Source organism: Lycorma delicatula, chromosome 7 (assembly GCF_047948215.1).
Source record: "Lycorma delicatula isolate Av1 chromosome 7, ASM4794821v1, whole genome shotgun sequence".
Taxonomy (NCBI): domain Eukaryota; kingdom Metazoa; phylum Arthropoda; class Insecta; order Hemiptera; family Fulgoridae; genus Lycorma; species Lycorma delicatula.
In genome coordinates this window covers 15,535,902-15,557,533 of record NC_134461.1, presented here as the reverse complement: position 1 = coordinate 15,557,533, position 21,632 = coordinate 15,535,902, and the positions used below count along the sequence as shown (strand labels likewise).

The 21,632-nt window shown below is 33.7% G+C and overlaps 1 protein-coding gene across 2 annotated transcripts in view; it reads left to right on the top strand.

The window, feature by feature from the left end:
• Positions 1–8,480: 8,480 nt before the first annotated feature.
• The window catches only part of LOC142328260 (uncharacterized), a 74,592-nt gene continuing 61,440 nt past the window's right edge, over positions 8,481–21,632 (top strand). Inside the window, exon 1 of one of the 2 annotated variants that reach the window (XM_075371927.1) lies at positions 8,481–8,519. The gene's annotated coding sequence lies outside the window, so the exon portion shown is untranslated. The other variant, XM_075371926.1, reaches the window with a different exon arrangement.

Genomic DNA, 21,632 nt, shown 5'->3' with positions numbered 1-21,632 from the left:
CCTAGTTCATTTGCTCCACGGTGCCCGTTTGATTCATCCCAAACATAACATTCGGTTGTTTTTTTATGAAGATCGCAAATTGTGAAGTTTAGGACATTCAATTTGGAAGAATAATAAAAGGCAGAACAATCGCCTTTTGGCAATGGCATGACAGCTTGTAAATCGTAAACTGATAATAAGGCTTTACCCATTAGTGTCTGCTTGTCATTTTCCTTCTCTTTCCTTGATAGCTCTTTTTCTACCAAGTGCTGATCGTACTTTGCCTTCAAATTAGCTTTCTCGGCCTCTGGCGCATTCTCATAAGCAACACATGTTTCGCATTGATCTTTTTTGGGCTGGAAAAAACTTAAATTGAAGTCGTTAGTGAAAACATGATAGAAGTAATTGAAATTACAGGACACAACGTTATCTTTTTTGCAATCGTTCAGGTAGTCCGAGTAAATGCCAGTTATGGTTCTGCCCCCTTCAATGTAGTGCTTCGTAGTATTTCTGCGTGTGTAGTGACTCTCGATTTTAGGAATTCTGTTTATATGTTCTATGATTCTTGTTCTGATTGCTTCGTCCATCTTGGGCTGATTGCCATGCTTTCCTCGTCTATCGTCAGCCATCACGGCACCGGCCACTTTATTTTTCTTCTCAAATACAGTGCGAATAGGACGGTCATTGATATCTAATGTATTTCTAAAAAACATCTTACAAACGCGAATGCGCCTGTCACCAATATTAAAATAGAACGCGGAATTATTATTCCTTCTGGGCCTTGTGCCCCCTTCACGTACATAACGATATTTAGGTTTAATTTCAGCAGTGCAGCTATTGATGAATTCCCTTTGTTTGGCAATATCCCCTAGGTTCCAATAAGAATCAAAAAGACTATTCCTTTCTTCTTCAGTTATTTTTTCAGAACACTTTAATCGACATGTTTCTTTACATGGGGGTTTCATTTTTCTTTCTCCTCTTACTCGCTTTTCAGGTTTCTTTGAATGACTTTGGTACTCTTTTCCACTATTTCTAGCAACCTTCAGCACATTCCTCTTCCAACTGGATTCATTCCTTTTTCGTTTACATTTTTTAACTGGACTCAAAATTTCAACGGATGAACCTGGGGTTGTAGAAACGGAGGTCGACGTAGGGGTAGTAGTAACAGATAATTCAGGAGTTTGACCAGCAGTGCTGTTTGAAGACGCTGATTGCATGACATCTGGATCGGTGGCGGTTGGAGTTACCTTACAAAATTTACTGGTTAAAGGTGTTTGGGGTACCACAACATAACGCTTGATGTCTTCTTGGCATTCGTCTTCACTGCTACTTTCTTTGTCGACTAAAGGGTTATAATCTCTGTCTGCTTCAGAATCATCGAAATATTCATAATCACTGTCATCACTGAAATTCAATTGGTTGGCATTTTGCACTGTACTTGCGCTTGCATGAATGTTACCTTCCCTGCTCGTTTTCTCCAATCTTCCTTCTGATGAGTCTGTAAAAAGAAAAGAAAGAAAAAAACAGTCACCCAGTAGCCGCAAAATTAAAGCCGACACAAAAAATTTGTATGAAATTAGGTAAGACAGTAAGCAAATAGAATCTCAAAATTACTCTTATTCTTATTTTTCTAATTCTAATTTTCTTACCTACACAACTTTCGGGTGAATTGCCACATGATACATCTACTTGAGACTCCATAGCATTATTAAGTGCTAACTTTAACAACCTTCGAGAAGTCATAATGTTCAAACTGAAAAAGAAGAAATTTAAACGAAAGAATTACCAATTAATAATTACCCAGGCAGATGCTAAATAGCATAGACCGAAGAAAAGCCTTTTTTTTACCTCTACTGGCTTATTTATTCATAATTACAATGACTAGCAGGGTGACCCGTCTTAAGTTACTGTATGAAACGTGGTTGCAAGCGCTCCTATCATGATAGGATCTGCAGATGAAGGAAGTTAAGAGAAACCATAATGCAGTCCACGCAAACCACGTCCGAAGGGACAGACAGAAGGAAGATTCAACCTGTCGTAACTTGTAAACATTGGATAGCTTCATTGACAATAATGACATAATCCGAAATGAAACTACACATTTTATTATGTAGGAGTCAAATTTTTGGTACAATAGTGTCATAGAACCAAATAATCCAAACGCCACGTGGTCTAAGGAAAAAATTTTCATCGTCAAAACGTCAAAAGTTGAAATAGTACAATCGACGTATCTCATTTACCATGCAAGAACGTCATAAATAAAAATAAAACATGGTAGGACGCCATTCGTTTTTCTTGCTATACTGACATAAAACAGAATAATATGTTCTTGCTTAAAAACTGAGGATACAAAATGCACTTACCTTGTGTACAATAATGTCGTATCACCAAATAATTCACTCTTGCACAAAATCTCACAGGTGAATACTGGCCAATGGTTCAACAGCAACTGAATTGTGACAGTCTTGAAAAGAACACATGTGAAGACAAATGAAAAGCAAAAACGACACTTTCGCTCTCTAGAGGCTGCATATTGAGTTACACCTATGATGATCTTACAAGAAAATACTTCTCCTTCCAGGCATTCTAGAAACAGTCATAACTAAAAATCGCTCATTTTTGAGATATGACGTTGTTGAAAGGAGTTAGCGATATGTTCATGTGCCTGTGTATATATCAGTATATGTGTTATGCAAGTATACAGATTATACATTATATGTATATCACGTGTGTAAGTAGATGATGCAAATGAAATCACAATTATTATGGAAAGTAATGAAATTATATTTCACATCAATAGACAATTAAGTATTTGATAAATATTCCAGGACGGAATTTATTATTAAATGAAATAAGTTATATGATAGCAAATGATTTACTTTATTTTTAATGCAATATAAGCTAGATTTTATTTCTTATAAGATAAAATAGTTTTTTCAGACCTTTATTTTTTCATAAAATTAGTTTTTCATTTTACTTTGTATATTCGAAAAGAACATGTTCTTTTGGTAATGAAAAATATATTGTTTGTATTAATGTGATGAAAAAAAGAAGAACGGCAAAAGAGAAATAACTTTGTTGTCAAATAGCATTGAATGAATTGATTCAACCATTTCACTACAAATTAACCGATTTACTTTTTATTTTAATAATATGCATTTGAAACGTTCATTCTAAACAGATGTTAAAAAGATTTGTTGAAAAATAGAAACGGTGTAAAACAAATATGTATCTCCTGAAGTACTAGTATATGTGCAGTCAGTCATGTGCTAGTACTGCTGCTCTGTTAACATGACAACCTGTAGCAAGGAATTTAAGATTAATTTCCTGAAGGTAGCCTTTGGAGGTATTCAACATTCATGATTAATGAAACATAAGGGATTTGTAAGTGAAATATTTTAACTTTCTACAAACTTGTCTACTGTGTTTTCTTTTATTCCTAGACCAAGGTATAGAAGAAATATCTAATGGTCACAGCATTTATCATTCTGTCAGATCGATGGTGACAGAAGAAATATCACATGTTGTCAAATGTAGAATGTAACAAAGTGATCTCAAAAGATATTGTATTGTGATCGCTGACAATTAGTGTCAGCCAAAAAAAGAGGATTAGCAGAATTTTTTGAAAAACATTACGTATTAATAGAAACAAATGTAGGCATTCAGAACTTCCTATTAATGGGCTTTCTTAGCCCATTTCTTCCAAGCGTTGCATAAATGCAACAGTACAAAATTATGTGTATAATTTTTTTCAGTGATATGTCACTTTTATTTTAATTCATGATATTAATTCTAAAGTATATGGAGATTTTATGGATGCATTTTTAAAAATATTTTTATACATATTTTCTTTCTTATGTTACTTGAATAATAATAAAACCAATGCATTCAGAATCTGCTTTTTTGTCGTAAGAAATAAAAATATATACATTCTTAAACCAAATTTTTTGTTTTGTCAGTTTTTTTATTATGTTTAGTTTGCTGCTGAGTCATTTTCATTAGGACAGCTTTGGGTTTCCTTGTTATTTAATGGAATGTGCAAATGTTGCATTGGCACAATGTTGGAATTTACTGCTAGTTGAGATACAGCTGCCGTATGTAGTGTATCGATCAAAACAAATTGTACCCATCATTACCTTAACTATGTTATATACATCTTTCATTTTTATTTACAGTATTTAGATTTTAGTGCATGATAAATAGCTTTTTTATTTATTAGTTATTAGTTTCTAGTATGTATTTTATGTTATCACTGAACAGATAGATGTAATTATTAGCATGCCATATTAGTTTGACAAATAATGAATTACTATTACTTTGAACAGGAATATTTTTAATGTGTGATAAATACATTTTTGCATAATACAAATTTAGTTATTAGTTTCTAATGTATGATTTATTTCAAATTCAGCAGGTAAGCCTAAATATTGACATATTATTTTGACCAGTATGGTATATTCTGCTATGAGTTTTCAACAAGATTGTTACAGAACGGCAGAAAGCTGCTTGCATCATTCGATGAGATCATGGAAAGAAGAGACATGATCACCAATGATCATGTCAAAGAATGAGACATTGACATCATGTGTTGTCAATGCAGTACCACCTGATGTCGATGAAAATATGGACGAAGAAAACATTGACGATAACCAAATTGTTATCAATGATGGGGGTGAACTTGTACTTTTTTCGTTGGTTCTTCAAAGTCCATAGTTCCATTAGTATTGAACTAACTAAATATAAAATGGCAAAACAAAAAGTCAAAGAATCTAAATTGTCTGGCAAATGGGGAAATTTTTTACCATCTACATAAAAAATTCCAGATGATAGTGAAATAAATAAATTTGTGGGAGAAATAAAAAACCAATATGGTTGTCTAACAGTAATTCAAACGTTCAATTTAATTTTTGATGATGTGTTCCTGTACAAAGTTATTGAATTTTCTATCTCGTATGTTAAAAAAATAACCACAGCATTTTGTAACTCTTCCAGACTTGAAAAAAGTTTTTGAAATTCTTATTGTGACAGGCTATCACTTGCTTCCTCAATGTAAAATGTACTGGAGTAAAGTTACCAATAAAGGTATAATTCTTGTACAGGAGACAACCCCACGAAATAGATTTGATGAAATCTTTGATTTGATGAAAAAAGTGCATTCATTTATCAGATAACGTAAAACTAGATAAATAGAACAAATATTCAAAACCCATATTATAATGAATTTATAGGCTGAATGTCAAATTCAGCCTACTTGGAGTGTTTTCTCATAAAATTTCAATTGACAAGCAGATGGTCCCTTATTTTGGACATCATTCAGTAAAAATGCTGATGTCAGGAAAACAAGTGAGATTCAGTTTTCAAAATTTAGTGCTTTGCTTCTGTTGGTGGTTATGGCTACAGGACTGAGCCATACAGTAGAAAAGATGGTGAAATAAGGACAGCTTTTGTCTAGGAGAGAGTCGTTTCTAATTTGTTAAAAGTAATTAAAAATCCAGAAAATCATGTTATTTTCTTTGATAATTTTTTTAGTACTTGCAGTTTAATAAGTAAACTGACAAAAACTGACTAAAAAAACCTAGTAGCTGGAATAAGTAGAAAAAACAGACTTCATGATATTCCACTGACTTCAGTGAAAAAAATTCTCAAAGCTCCAAAAGGAAATTATGAATATGCTTTTGATAAAGCTGAAAATATCTTTTTAGTTTAGTGGCGAGATAATTCTGTGTTACATTAATAAATTATGGATCAGTAGAACCTATGTTTGATGGAAAAAGAAAATTATATAAAATAATCAAATGTTATAAATAATTATAATCAAAATATGTGGGGAGTAGATGCCCATGATAATTTTATTGCCAATTACGAGTGAGGTAAAAAATAATGGTGGGCGTTATTTATAAATGGCACCGATACTGCTGTTACATCGGTAAATGCTTGGAAATTATATATTTTATCAACAGGAAATAAAATTAGCCAAATAGAATTTAAATCACAGTTTTATTGTAACTTCAATCAGCAAAAATTGAAGAGCCTTACATAAGTGACAGAAATTTACTGTTGGGACGTTGCAGTAAAACGAGTTTACCAGACGAACATACAAAATTGACAATATTATAGACAGAAATGAAACTAATGCAAAACAAAGATATAAATAAAGTGTATCGTAGTCAAACTCTGTATTTGTAAGAAATGCCAAGTATTTTTTTACATGTGGGTTGTTTTAAAAAATGTTACAAGGCAGTGAAAAAAAAAAATTATAATTATTACAGAAAATAGTGTGAACTGAAATTATTATTAATATTTATTATTACTACTAATAAAATTATTTTACATAATTATCAGTCATATCTTTACTGTTCACATCATTTCCCAATGTGTGAACACAACAGGTCATAACTCAAAAGCTATAAATATGAGTCCCTTTCATGTCTCATTTTTTTTAAATTTGATAGCAACAATGTAGATAAAATGAAAAAAAAATTGAAAATTGTTCTTTTGGGAAGAAATAGGTTCAAATGAAAATTAAAATCTAGGATATGATTATTACAAATTTAAAAACAAGAATATGATTAAAATTTAAAGGATAAGTTAAAAGAAAATAAAAACTTACAAAAGTAGTAGATATGACAAAAACAATACTTTATAAGTTGCATTAGTTATTAACAAAATTATAAAAAGTAAAATTTTGTGAATGAATAAACTATTGTAGTTATATAACAAAATTAAAATAACCAACATTTTAAGTTGAAACCATCTATTTAAACAAAGTTATACTGGTATAAAGCCAGTTCATTACAATAAATATTAATATTAAGTTGTGGTACTGTATTATAGAGGGTATTGCTGATACTTCCAAATGCAACTGACCCAGGAGTAAAAAAAAATGATTGCTTAATTTTAGTCCATAAGTACCAAGAAATTAACATGACAGAAATCAAGAGTAGGGAGATTGTTTTTAGATTATTGTATATGATAGTTATTGAAGTCATATTGTGTGCATTACGTTTTGGACAGAAAAATTAAATATGGTTCTCACACATCCTTAAAAGGTGGTCAGGAACATGTTTCACTACTCTGCAGGACTTAAAGCTAATATAAAATTTAAACACTTGTGTACCAACGGGACCACCGTTGGGAATTGTTTCAGAGGACGAGATGGATGACAAATAGCGTGTGAAAATACCATCCCTGATCGGGATTCGAACGGTACTAAAGGATAAAAGGTCGAGATGCCACCACTCGTACCATGGAGGCCGGCTAACAGTTGTGTACTTGCTTAACTTTTATTGTTGTCTGGGGCTTAGCCCCCGTAATAAATTGGGATTTTACAAAAGGAAAATTAATTAATAATAGTAAGTAATTGATGTTCTTCAACATCGATTAGCAACTTTTAGTAGTGATTAAATTATAGCCTAAGATATATACAGTTATTGTTTCGAATCCCTTCTAGAACTAAATTCGATCTACTTACTTTTACCCCAAAATGACAACTATGAATTTCATTTTTAAGGGAGGATCAGAAATTTATTTCATACAGTTGCTGAATGAGAACTTATTACTTCCAAAATTTTTAGACGCCGTTGTAATAAATATGTCAAACTTTAAATTCTGTAACTAAAAGGAAAAGAAAAATTTATTAAATTCATTGACGAGAGCTTTCATTTTTCGATAATTGATTTGTTTCTTAGTATTACGGGGTAGTGAAAAAAACAAAATCAAATTTCAATTTTTCTATGAAAAAAGTTTTTAATTGCACAAAAAATTCACGCCAGTAACAAACGTACTAATCTGATTTAAGCTTTCTAGCTGTTTGCATCCTTTTTTACATAAGTTTGTCAGTTTTATTACTTCATGAATGCTAATATGCCAAATTTCATCTTTCGAGGTTAAGGGAATTATACCCGTAGGACTTAACTGTTGGTAAAATGAAGAAAAACTTATTTTCCAAATTTCAGACGGATAACGCCGATTAATATCAGCTGGAACTAGCAAAATCAATTTATTATTACTACCAAAACCAGGCACCTGCTACATTACTTTATGTATTTAAATCATGAATCGAATTAACTTTCTTAATGAATTTATAAAAAAAACAACAAATATGGATGTAAAAAAATTACAGTACATTTTTATTCTATACCACATACTGATTAACAGTTACGTCAATCAAATGATTTATTGACAACCTTTATCCGTTGAACAAAAAACTACAAAGAGGTAAACAGTGTTTGTTAAGAGAATATTGCGTTCTGTATTTCTAATCTTAAATATTTTATTGTTAAATGTTATTAACATGTTGCATTAACTGAAAACTATATTAATCGTTAAATACACACACATACACATATATAATATTTAAATTTTTTAAAACAATTAGTGAAATTTTCATTTCACTTTTGATCAAATATTTGAAAATATCTTTCCTTTGTAATCTATGTTACTTCAGTTTTTTCTGAAAAATTAAAATTGTTTATTTTTCACGTTTCAGTTATGGAATACCTAAAGGACGTAGAAAGTTATTGGTTGGAAGATTGGGACTTGTAAGTATCACCTGGTTTGTTTTCCTTCGCCTTGTTTTGTGTTTCCAGTGGTTTGGGTTGCTATTGAACTTTAAATTGTACGTTATATTTACTAAAAAAAAGCAGTAGAAATATAATCGTGTTCATCATGACATTTATAAATAAAATTAACTAAAAATTTATTTATAATATAATTATAAATTGATTATCTGGATTGGACTAGTTATTACGTTGATCTAAATCGTTAGAGATAACAGCGTTTACTTGTTAACAGAAATCAGTATTCTGCCAAGAAACAACTCGCACATTTAATATTCAGTCAATTGATATTACTGTAGATTGAAGGTAACTCATCTGAAATGTTTTTAATATTTAGATTGTACGTGATTTTTGTGAATTGCTTTGCAGGTTATTTAACGTAATTGCGTTTTATTTTATATATTGAGCTTTTATGTCAAATTTTTTTTGAGAAATTGCATCAACTCATATTTTTATACTTTTGTCCGAATAAATTATTATTTTTTTAGATTGGGAATTGATTAATTTTTGTGTTTACGTTTTGTCAAGTTTAATTTGGTTAATTCAGCAGAATTTTAATGAAGTTAATTGTCTGTAACATTTAACTCCCCAGCGAGTAATGCTCCCGGCCTGTTAATTATCTTCCCCAAGATATTCTCTGATACCCTTGTAATGATACAACTGCATTAGAAGGTTAGTTACTTAATTAAAATATTTGTTACTTAACAGAACTAGGAAATTATGTTATCTGGAGTTAGCAGTTTAAAAAATTGGGTGGTTGTAATACTTTAAGTTTGACAATAATAATTGTAGTTTGATTCACGAGTATATTATTATTGCTATGGGTGGTATTCCCATTTATGGTAGAAGTAGTATTTATGTTGCATGTAATGTAAAATTCTTGAACATCTTGTTAAATTATATATAATTTAATAGTTTTTTTTGGATGGCCAATTTGTTATTTGTAACAGGTACTTGTTCACTCTGAAGTGTGTTAATGAATTGTTGAGCTTGTTATTTTTAAAAAATATTTATTATCTTTACATAACTCTTTTCCAAAATGTAATTAACTTTTTTTGACTTCTTGAAAGTAATAAAAAACGTTTTCAGAGTAATACTGAACAATTAACTTTATCAGCATCAGATATTTTCATATGGATATATGATTATGTTAAGAACAGAAAAATTAAACATCAACATAAATACAAAATAACCATAAACTAACCTAAATAGTTGTCAGAGTCAGACTTTGAGTTAGGCATTGAAGATGACAGACATTGCTCTTCATAAGGTGATTCTCAATCATACCCTACTAATAGCACAGAAGATGTGGTTTAGTTTTCTCCTGTAATGACTATATTTCAATTTAAATATAAATTCAGCTAAGTGTCCTATGAAATGATGTTTAGTCAATATAAGGCATGTCAATCCATATCTTGGTACTTTACCCTTAACATCTCCACAGAACAGATTAGCATCAGAACAGGATGTATAACTCACAAAACTGATTGCTAATTGACTAGAGAACTGATAACAGTGTGGATTTTGACCTTGCACAGGCCACCTGCTTTTCCGATAGTTAGATTTTATGTTTTCTGGAGCGTATCTACTGTGTTATATTAAAATATGATTTAATTGAAGTAGATCAAGTAATTGCTCAGAATTACAGCAATATAAAATGTAAAATCTTTGGTGCTAATAAATATGTAGATTTAATTTTTACTTAATTAAGAATTTTTACATTTGTGTTTATTTTTACAAATGTAAATGTTTTTTAAATAAAAATAAAAAATAGTAATATATTCCAAAAAAAGTGCCAGTATTCATTTTTAATCATGACAACACAATTTTCTTATTACACAGCATAATATGTGGCTGATGAGAAGAAATCTTATATTGCTTCAATCTCTATTTAATTTATTACCAAATGATTATAATAAAATATCCAAATTCATTTATTTAAAATTAAATTAACGTATTTATTTTTCAGAAACAGTATTACTCAATGTGTGTGTGTGTGTCAAATCATTGTTTATTTATGTTATTGTGGTATATTTTTGAGTTTTGTTTTTAGAGTTATTTTATATATGAGTGTGTTAGTAAGTGCATTAACTGGTATTTGTGCTGCACTGTTATTTGTTGAATGTGTGGTATTGTTTTATTGTGTTTAGTTCTTTAATGTAATCTTCAAATGGCACAAGATAATTGTTTACAATTGGAGACTATCTTCTGATTTTGATGAAGTTTGAATTATACCGTATTTAGGACCTAAGTTATTCATTACAATTGAAATTTTTTGTCGAAACGCCTTTCATCCGAGTTTTGCCCCTTATATGTTACATCTTACCCTCACAAAAAATGTTATAATTCAGCACTTTTATTTCATATTTATTAGTTCAAATTTTTTTCTTTCTTATATTTTTTGTTAATATGAAAGTCAGATTATTGTTAAATAATAATCAGTGATTCTATGTAAGTTTAAATTATGTCTAAAATAACTATCAAACTTAGTAAATTGTAATAATAAAATAATGTAACAAATCATGAGCATTTTTTTGTATGTAATTTTTTTACTCCTCTTTTGAAGTATCCATTATATGATAAAAGTAATTACAATGCATTGATTATAATACAGCAAAATGAATATTGTAAATAATAATGATAATGAAAATAATGTAAACAACATTTACTATTTATAAATTTTGTATTTATTTCTGTGGCTGCTATCAGTTACTAGTAAACACTAACATCATGCAAAGAAGCTACTATTATAATAATATTAAAATTAGTCTGATATTGACAGTTAATTTTGTGACAAGCAATGGTGAACATTATGTAATAATGTTGAAAATAATCTTTAATTCTATAAAGTATCTGTTGTGTCATGGGTAATCATAATCATGTTTGTTTGTGTTCAGTGGATTTGTTAATAATATTTGATAACAATATTGCACAGATAATTTTGTTATGAAAATTTACATGGGTTGTGTGAACATCAATTTTGATAAGGTACTTTTCAAGAAGATGGCCGTAGCCGATGTGTAGCTGATGTTAGTTGTCTGATGGTGCCAGTGAAAGGAGAATATAAGTAAATTAAAATTATAATCTAACTGTACAATAAATAAATAGTTATAAATATAATCTGCTAAGGAAGGGGTCACCAGAAAAGTAAAAAATAACATTCTACGAGTCGGAGCGTGGAATGTTAGAAGCTTAAAAAAGGTTGGTAGGGTAGAAAATTTAAAAAGGGAAATGGATAGGGTAAACGTGGATATAGTAGGAATTAGAGAGGTTCGGTGGGAAAAGGAAGGCAACTTTTGGTCAGGTGACTTTAGAGTAATTAACTCAGCGTCAAATAATAGGCAGGCAGGAGTAGGTTTCGTGATGAACAAGAAGATAGGGAGGAGAGTGGAGTATTTCAAGATGCATAGCGATAGAGTCATTGTAATAAGGATAAAATCAAAACCTAAACCGACAACGATTGTTAATGTCTATATGCCTACAAGCGCCCATGATGATGATGATGTAGAATGTGTATACATTCTACCTCATCAGATTGATGAAGCAATTAAACACATAAAAGGAGATGAAAATTTAATAATACTTGGAGATTGGAATGCAAGCATTGGAAAAGGAAAGGAAGGAAATATAGTGGGTGAATACGGGCTGGGCAAAAGGAATGAAAGAGGAGACCGACTTATAGAGTTTTGCACGAAGTATAATTTAGTAATTGCCAACACCCAATTTAAAAATCATAATAGAAGAATATACACGTGGAAAAAGCCAGGCGATACTGCAAGGTATCAGATAGATTATATCATGGTTAAGCAAAGATTTAGAAATCAACTTGTTGACTGCAAAACTTACCCTGGAGCAGACATTGATAGCGACCATAATTTGGTGATAATGAAATGTAGATTGGGGTATAAAAACCTGAAGAAAAGGTGTCAGATGAATCTGTGGAATTTAGAGAAACTTGAGGAAGAGGAGGTAAAGAAGATTTTTGAGGAGGACATCGCAAGAGGTCTGAGTAAAAAAGATAAGGTAGAAAATGTAGAAGAAGAATGGGAGAATGTTAAAAAGGAAATTCTTAAATCAGCAGAAGCAAACTTAGGCGGAATAAAGAAAACCTTGGGTTTCAGACGATATATTGCAGCTGATGGATGAACATAGAAAATATAAGAATGCTAGTGATGAAGAAAGTAAAAGGAACTATCTGCAATTAAGAAATGCTATAAACAGGAAGTGCAAACTGGCGAAAGAAGAGTGGATTAAAGAAAAGTGTTCAGAAGTGGAAAGAGAAATGAACATTGGTAAAATAGACGGAGCATACAGGAAAGTTAAGGAAAATTTTGGGGTACATAAATTAAAATGTAATAATGTGTTAAACAAAGATTGTACACCAATATATAATACGAAAGGTAAAGTCGATAGGTAGGTGGAATATATTGAAGAGTTATACGGAGGAAATGAATTAGAAAATGGTGTTATAAAGGAAGAAGAGGAAGTTGAAGCGGATGAAATAGGAGAAACAATACTGAGATCTGAATTTAAGAGAGCATTAAAAGATTTGAATGGCAGAAAGGCTCCTGGAATAGACGGAATACCTGTAGAATTACTGAGCAGTGCAGGTGAGGAAGCGATTGATAGGTTATACAAACTGGTGTGTAATATTTTTGAAAAAGAGGAAGTTCCATCAGACTTCAAAAAAAGTGTTATAGTCATGATACCAAAGAAAGCAGGGGCAGATAAATGTGAAGAATACAGAACAATTAGTTTAACTAGTCATGCATCAAAAATCTTAACTAGAATTTTATATAGAAGAATTGAGAGGAGAGTGGAAGAAGTGTTAGGAGAAGACCAATTTGGTTTCAGGAAAAGTATAGGGACAAGGGAAGCAATTTTAGGCCTCAGATTAATAGTAGAAGGAAGATTAAAGAAAAACAACCCCACATACTTGGCGTTTATAGACCTAGAAAAGGCTTTCGATAACGTAGACTGGAATAAAATGTTCAGCATTTTAAAAAAATTATGGTTCAAATACAGAGATAGAAGAACAATTGCTAACATGTACAGGAACCAAACAGCAACAATAACAATTGAAGAACATAAGAAAGAAGCCCTAATAAGAAAGGGAGTCCGACAAGGATGTTCCCTATCGCCGTTACTTTTTAATCTTTACATGGAACTAGCAGTTAATGATGTTAAAGAACAATTTAGATTCGGAGTAACAGTACAAGGTGAAAAGATAAAGATGCTACGATTTGCTGATGATATAGTAATTCTAGCCGAGAGTAAAAAGGATTTAGAAGAAACAATGAACGGCATAGATGAAGTCCTACGCAAAAACTATCGCATGAAAATAAACAAGAACAAAACAAAAGTAATGAAATGTAGTAGAAATAGCAAAGATGGACCACTGAATGTGAAAATAGGAGGAGAAAAGATTATGGAGGTAGAAGAATTTTGTTATTTGGGAAGTAAAATTACTAAAGATGGACGAAGCAGGAGCGATATAAAATGCCGAATAGCACAAGCTAAACGAGCCTTCAGTAAGAAATATAATTTGTTTACATCAAAAATGAATTTAAATGTCAGGAAAAGATTTTTGAAAGTGTATGTTTGGAGTGTCGCTTTATATGGAAGTGAAACTTGGACGATCGGAGTATCTGAGAAGAAAAGATTAGAAGCTTTTGAAATGTGGTGCTATAGGAGAATGTTAAAAGTCAGATGGGTGGATAAAGTGACAAATGAAGAGGTATTGCGGCAAATAGATGAAGAAAGAAGCATTTGGAAAAATATAGTTAAAAGAAGAGACAGACTTATAGGCCACGTACTAAGCCATCCTGGAATAGTCGCTTTAATATTGGAAGGACAGGTAGAAGGAAAAAATTGTGTAGGCAGGCCACGTTTGGAATATGTAAAACAAATTGTTAGGGATGTGGGATGTAGAGGGTATACTGAAATGAAACGACTAGCACTAGATAGGGAATCTTGGAGAGCTGCATCAAACCAGTCAAATGACTGAAGACAAAAAAAAATATATAATCTAACCAAACTTAACCTATGCTTGTTTCGCTTGCTAACCTTGACTAGCAAGTGAAGCAAGTGTAGGTTAAGTGATTGGTGATTGGATTAGATTTATACTTTTAGATTTATTTATTATATCTATATATATAGTTATACATAAATTATAAATGTAAATTATTGTACTCAAAAAAATACTGTACTTTATTTTATTATTTTATTATTATAGTTGTATTATTTTAATGATATTACACTACAGTGTATGTTTTAAAAAGAAAAAATATGTACTATTTATTTATTTTCTCCTTTCAGTGGCACAATCTATTGACTAGCTAGCAGATAGGCAGACGCTTGCAGATCGGCTGCAGACAACCTCTTGAAAAGTGCCTTTACTTAATTTCATTTATAATATAACAAGTTTTTTATTGGTATTTTTCTATTTTTCAGACTTTGTGATTTTATGTATTGTTATTATTTAGTTGTGATATAGTTCTTTTGTTTTATCTTTAATTTTTTTGAAAAATATTGATGAAAAAAATGTTACTGCCTGCTACAGTAGGTTATTTAGAATAAGATGCTAGTATTAAAAGATATTTATTTTTTAAAATAAAATGATGAGTTTTAAAAACTAGTCCAATTTCATGTTTGGCACAGTTCCTTTTTCATTAATCTGTCAGTACTATTCTAATTTTAATAATACTGTTGTGGATTATTTTTTTATTTCACTTGTAATTGCTGACATATTTTACAGAAAATAATAAGTTGTAGATTATCCTGTATCTGTAGATTTGGACATAAATGCTTGGACCATTAAAATGATAGAAATGGTTGGGAATGTTGTTTATGTTGTCACATTTATGTTTAGGTACATCTAATCATCATTTATTGTCGTAAAGGCAATACAAAAAAAAAAAATCATTAATTTTCATATTAAATTGGCCAGCATTTTGCTTCTGTAAATTTATCTGATCTTGAAATAACATCCACTTTTAAATAAATTAATTTTTTTGTGTAAAAAGTCATATTCTCTTGTTCGGTTAACTGTAAAGATACATTAGATCTATTTTCCTAAGCTTTTTTTAATTTTATGTACAGTTCAATTAATAGTTTCATTACCCTAATTTAGTAATGTTGAGACAATGGTCGAACTGAGAATGTACAAGACTACACTTCATTTACACTCATACATATCATCCTCATTCATCCTCTGAAGAATTATCTAAACGGTAGTTACCGGAGGCTAAACAGGAAAAGAAAGAAAGTAATGTTGAGACATTGAGATTTGATTTTCAAATGGACTTTGAAGGCTTGCAACTGTTTGAGAGTATATCCAATGCTATAATCACAAGACATGCATAATATTAAAATGTTTTTCCTAAATAAAACAGATTGTTTTTAAAAACAGTAAAATGATGTACTATGCTGTGAATTATTACTGGTTGTCCAAAAACTATTGATAATTCTTTCATTCTTCTCATATTTAAATACACAATAAATGGGCAAAAAGTTGTTAACAATTCGCTCAGTGAATTGACTGTTATTGCTGATAATTGTTTTTGTGTGTAATTTTAAATCTCTTAAAAATGCAGACTGAGCCCTAAATGAAGTGATTCTTTCTCAGAACTTGATTAAGTTTTATTTTGAAGTCTGAAACTGCACAGCAACAATTAGCGAGTCAGATCCATCTGTCAAAATCCATTGATGATAAATTTTCAGTTAATTTTTTTCAGTTCATCATAATTAAAGAATATTCTTCTTTCTCATCAACAAATTCCAAAATGTATCGGAACCTGGCCAAATTGTAATCGTAGATCATATCCAAAAATACGCCATCTTTGTCTAATCTCAGCAAATTTAAAAAATCCAATTTATATTTTGGAGGTAGTGTTTTGAAATTTTTCATGTAGTTTATTCAAATTAGATAAAATTAGGCATTTTTGTTTTATCTCTTTTCATTCATTTTCATTTGTAACGGATAAACAATATTTTTATACCAGTACATTTGACTTGCATCATCATTTTTAGTTTCCTGGTTATAGTGATTATCTGGATGTATGATTAGCTATTTTAGCTATAATAGGGAAGTATATATTCAATACACATTCATACATACATCATACAAAATATTCGTATATACTAACAATTTAACTGGTCTACACATCCAAGATAACAATATTTTATCCCCACCCTTGTAATAGATCCTACAACTCATACACGACTCATATTTAGATAATTATATGTATATCTTTATGTAACGTGATAGCTATTTCCTGTGTATTGAAACTTTTACAATGCACATATTTTTCTCAAAAATTATAAACATTAAACACCATTTTCCTTAAAACTAAATTTACAATATAAATATGATTTTTTAAATTAAATTAACAATGTTGCTTAATCCGGTTAATCTGGTGTTCTATTGTTATTGACAGTGTTTGTATTTTTCTTGATTTATATAATTTCTAGAGTGGTCCTTTTATTTGTATTTGTTCTTTGTCTAATATTTTGGTGCTGTTGAAATCAAACGAGTGTTTATGTTCTATTGTATGTTTTGTGAGCATGCTGTCACTTACATTTTTCTATATTTATGGGCTTCTGTTCTTTTTTTAAGGTATTGAGATGTTTGCCCAATGTACAACGCTTTACGATCTTTACATGGTATGCTGTGTACTATGTTGGCTTGTTGATTTTTTTCTATTGTCGATTTTAATTTAGTAAACATAATATTCATGTATTGTAAATGTACTATTCACGATTCTTGTAATTTTGATGAGCTATTGTGAAATTGTTTTGCAGCAATTTTTTAATTTTTTCTGACAGATCTGTGACATGGCAATGCAACATAATTCTCACTTATTATTTTTATTAGGATGGTTGGCTGATATTTTATTATAGTGTTTTTGAATTGTATTTTTTAAATATTTTATTTATGATATTTTCAGGATAATTATTATTTATTAATAGATGTTTTGGTTTTTTTTTTATGTATACTTTGGGGTTTATAAATTTTATTACTCTGTTTGCACGATTCTTGACTATTGATTTTTTATGTTATATTGGTTGTGTTGATAGGAAATTTAAGTATCTGTCTGAAGTTGTTGGTTTTATATACGGGTTGCTGATATTTTAAATGAGTTATTGTTAAATCCAAAAAGTTTATATTATTGTTAATCTCAACTTCCTTTGTAAATTATATATGTTCATTGAATAGGTTGAATTCTTTTAATATTAAATCAATATCCTGTTCATATTCACATACTAGAATGTCATCTACGTATCTTTTTTAGAATGAGAACTTAGTATTTAATTTCTCCGATACTTATTTTCTAAATATTCCGTAGTTAGTTAAGTTTGCTAAGCAGGCTGAGATTGGTGACCCCATCACTGAACCATGGCATTATTAATATAATTATACGAGTCGAGGGCGGGTGTCACGGCTCGGAGATGAGCACAACTCCGCGCCCATCTCCGATGAGTATCCGGCCAGCAGATCATTTGCCAGCCTACCGCGATTCAGATTAATCTGGATGACCATCATTTTCGTGCAGTTTTGTAGCCGGTCCTCCCACGACTTTCCTCAACTGTCTCTTCTGGGTCCTCTAGGGCATGAGAAAGCGCAGGTTCTGTGGCCCTTGGTTCGGCAGGTCAAGCACCTTGTTGCCGCCTTACAATCTACCGCCTCTTTCTTCTACCCTCGGTTTCGCAAGAAACCGAGGGTAGAAGAAAGAGCTCGACCTGTCTTTCCCTCGGCATTATCTGGCCGTATGGCCCGCATCGAAGCACTTGAAACACCGCCAGGGGCTGCTCCTCGGTGTCAACCCTGCATGACACCGTGCCGATCCTTACACGATTCTTCTGTATTATTAGCGCAGCCAAGGAGGCTGGCAGTCTGCAGACTGCAATCTTCGTCTCTCCGTAACCGGATGGCGTCGTAATTCGTAAATCATCAGTTAGCTCAGGGCTGGCCACCTACATATCGCTCTAGATCGCGTATGCGGAGAGCAACAGTTCTGGTTCTTGACTGTACGGTACCATCCCTGATGGCAGTCGTCACTGCCTGCTTAAACGTCCCAGCGTTTTTAACCTCTTCCTTGGGTCGGGAAGGACTGAAAGCAGCAAAGCTGATTCTGTCCCTGAGCGGGAGGTTTCTGGGGGGAAGCCTGTGTCAAAGCAGGTGACCTCCGGAGCGGATAGCTTGGGGCGGATCGAGGAAATGAGGGCCGAATGGGCCAGATATTCCTCAAAAAAGGAGTCCAGAGTGGCTCTGGAGTTTTGCCAATTGGTGGACTCCTATCTGAGCCAGTGTACTTGGATGGTTTCCGGGCTGGCTTTACAGTGTGAAGGCCTCCAGGGTGCAAACCTTGCGCTGGATTCAGTCGTAACTCGACTATCAGGCAAGGTAGATCAGGTAGTGGAGGGAGTTCGGGGCTTCAAACCCGTAACGGGTGAAGCTTTGGGCGAGCTCCACAAATCAATCAAGAGAGTGCAGGAGAAGGAACCTATCTCCTTTGCCTCTATAACTGCCGCGCCTGCGCCTAAGCGGTCCGCCGCCGCCAGCACAGGCGCCGACCAAAAGTAAGCGGGCCACTGCAAAAGTGGTCCCAGTTAAGCCTGGTCAGGGGGCTTCGTCTGCTATGACGGAGCTAACCCTCAAGAAGATCCTGGACCCGCGGAAAGAAAGGACCGAGCACAGCGAGAAGGTGGAATTGATGGCAAACAACTCTGTTGAACCATCGATCGAGTTGTTTGGCAATGGCTGCGATAGGGTCCTACGGCGGCCTAGGCTAATGGACAGACCCTTTGGTAGTAGCCAGTCCGCTGATCTGCGAGTGCCCGGAGCCATCATGATCTCCGCTTCTGGGAAGCCGTCTGTTAGACGCAGGCGGAAACCCGGAAAAAGTGGTGGTCCTCTGATGTGAGCGTGCTGCGCGCAAGAGTTAGAACCGTGCGTAGAACATACCAGTGACGCTTCCTAATGGGGATTATCGTAGACGACGTGCGCACTGAGGGTCTGCGGATCTACCTGCGCGTACGTTCATGCTATCAAGGAAGCCAAACTCAGATTTTGGCAAGACTAAGCGCGAGTTGTAACGCAACCCCTCAGCTCGCTAAGTCATGTAACCGGCCAAAGCCATTGCACGTGCTGTCCAGTGTTCGATGCAGGTTTGGAGGTTGGAACCAACCTGTGGCGACTTACTAGGCGTTCTTGGATACTCGGTTTCCAGTTGCTTCGGAGGATGAAGCAGAAGTCGGCGTCAAGGCGGGTGAGAGACAACCTTTTCCTGGCGTACGGGCTGTGGCTCCCATAGATATAGATCGAGTGGTTTCTCGAATGGCACTGATAAAGGCACCTCGGGATTGAACAGCTTGATCCGGATATATTTTATCATTTGCTGCCTGTCATAAGAGAACCGCTTGGCAGGGTGTTCTCGGGGTGCCTTAGCTGGGGTTGCTTTCCAACTTGTTGGAAGGTGGCTTTGGTGAGGGTGCTCTTAAAATCAGGAAAGGATCCGAGTGAGGTTGGCAGTTATCGGCCCATCAGTTATATAGCATTTTGCCTATAATCGAAAATTTGCTTGAAAGGCTGGTTGTGGAACGGCTCTGGGAAGACATCGATATGAATTGTTTTCTAAATCGAGGCCAGTATGGCTTTATGAATGGGGTTGGCACAGGGGATTGCATCTTAAATGCTCTTGCCGAGGTGGAAAGCACCGACTGTAAATATGTTTTGGCAATTTTTATTGACTTAGAGGTATGCATTTCTTTCCTTGTGTTGGAGTTCTGTCCTCTATGATTGGGAACGCCGCAATGTTTCCGTAGCCCTACAGGCCGTGGTATGAGACTGTTTGTCTAACCGTACGACTCTGTTTAAGGATGCGCTGAAGGGGTCACGGCCCGGCTTTCGCTGATTACTTGTCTTCTGTTAGTTCATGATAATTCACGACCACAGCTAGAAGACCGGGCGCAGGCGGGTTTGTCAACCGCAGAGGGCTGGATGGACATGCACAATTTAAAGATTTAAAGCCCAAGACGAAATTTGTGCTTCACAAGGGTGCAGACAAATTTTCATACAGTTGTAACGCTCACATTAAGTATAAAGGCTGTGTAATCAGCCGAGTTAGAGTTCATAAGTACCTAGATGTTTTGTTTGATGAGAAGTTGCTGTAGCAACCACGTTAGGCAAATATCGGCGGACACCGTCTCTGTGATGCAAAGCTTATGAGGATTGCTCGGAAGGATTACGGGCTGTCGGGCCGTCATTTGTACATGGTGTACCGTGGTGTCTTCGAAAGTATGACCTCTTATGCTGCGTTCGTTTGGGAAAGTCTCTCCCAATCGATTTAGTGGTGAAACTTCGGATGACCATGTGGAAATTGAGAAGAGGTAGGGAAGAAGAGGTATTATGATGCGGTTTCGAGCCGGTCGTGTATCGCAATGCACCGGTTCTAGGTTTCGAACAGTTGCCCATCTCCCGCCTGCGGAGGAGGGTTTACAGCCTCATGTTGGAAGCATGGCAGCAAGAATGGTACGCCACGACTAAGGGTAGGTCATTGTATAGATTTATACAGGACTTGGGGGGATGGTATGCCTCTAGTTTTTTTAAGGGAAACGGGAGCCCAAGCGCTCTTCAACCACGCAAATTTGAACCAATATTTGTTTCGGTTCCCATGGCAGCTGATGAACTGTGCGTCTGCGGGCAGGTCTAGTCAAACGAACACATGATGTTCATTAACTTGCAGGTCAAGGGGAAAATTGGCCTCATAAGCGGCGAGTCAATGTGGCATGAGCCGCATTGTCAGACCGTGTGGGAGTTGCTTGATGTCGTTGCTTTGTTCAACTGGCATCAGTAGTTTAAGACTCCTACCGCTTGCTATAGGAAGCTACCCACGAGAGATTGCTGGCCATCGGTCAAATATAGCTCTAAACGCTATAATATGGTTGACAGGTACTTGCTGGCTTTCAGCGACCTAGGCGTGGCAGCAAATTTTTGTCCTTGACGGAATAAATTTTAATTTATTGACAAGTCGTATCTCTTAGTGTAGACGGGGTGTGCCTACCCATTTTAATAATATATGACAAGAGAACGGT